The following is a 734-nucleotide window of genomic DNA, read 5'->3' as shown; positions in this document are numbered from 1 at the left end:
CCATTGGACGCGGGCGCCGCTCGTCCGCCCCCCGCCCCGCCCCTTTCGAACCTTACATTTACACTGTAGCAAAAGAGAAAGTAACTATGTTGCAGCTGTAGATCAATGGAGCCGAGTGCAGGGGTGGGTTCAGCGCGCAGTCACTAGCTACCGCCGGGCGCCCGATGCTGCAGGGACAGGCGGATTTCTGAAGTAAGTGTAAGGAGCCTTTCATTAGCCTCACGGGGGAGGGCAACTGGGATCTGCGTGTGTGTATACACACATATGTATACATGTGTGTATGTATACACACATATCCATGTGTCTCTGTGTGTATATATGTGTGTATACGTACATGTATGCACACACGTGTGTGTATGCATGTATGCGGTGTGTGTGTATGCATACGTGTGACGTGTGTGTATGTATGCTCGTATAGGTGTGTGACGTGTGTGTGTATGTTTACACACGTGTGTGTGTTGGGGGGGAGTGCACACGTACGTGCAGGACTTGTGTGCCGTGCTAGGAAAGGACATCGATCCCCGCCTCTGCCAAGCTCCGTGCTGGAGGACAGAAGGCGCCGGGAGCGGCGGGGGCTTTGGACTGTCTCTTCCGACTGACCCCGGGTGTCGCCTGTCGGTGCTGGGGCGAGGGGAGTGCTGCAGTGTGTGTCAGGCGGCGGGGACCAAAGTACGCGGAGAGCTCTGCCTGTGTGTGCTGCCTACTTCCCCGGGCGTCGCTGCTTGCTTCAAACC

The 734-nt window shown here is 56.5% G+C and overlaps 1 protein-coding gene across 3 annotated transcripts in view; it reads left to right on the top strand.

Moving 5' to 3' along the window:
- Positions 1 to 68: 68 nt before the first annotated feature.
- DUSP10 (dual specificity phosphatase 10) overlaps positions 69 to 734 on the top strand; it is a 34,301-nt gene continuing 33,635 nt past the window's right edge. The window contains exon 1 of one of the 3 annotated variants that reach the window (XM_006029180.3): positions 69 to 192. The gene's annotated coding sequence lies outside the window, so the exon portion shown is untranslated. Of the gene's footprint in view, positions 199 to 535; positions 670 to 734 lie in introns of those variants that run through there. The other 2 variants (XM_025210647.1, XM_025210648.1) reach the window with 2 other exon arrangements.

The sequence above is a fragment of the Alligator sinensis genome, unplaced genomic scaffold (assembly GCF_000455745.1).
Source record: "Alligator sinensis unplaced genomic scaffold, ASM45574v1 scaffold266_1, whole genome shotgun sequence".
In the NCBI taxonomy this organism is placed as follows: Eukaryota; Metazoa; Chordata; order Crocodylia; family Alligatoridae; genus Alligator; species Alligator sinensis.
This window is presented reverse-complemented; position numbering and strand designations above follow the sequence as displayed.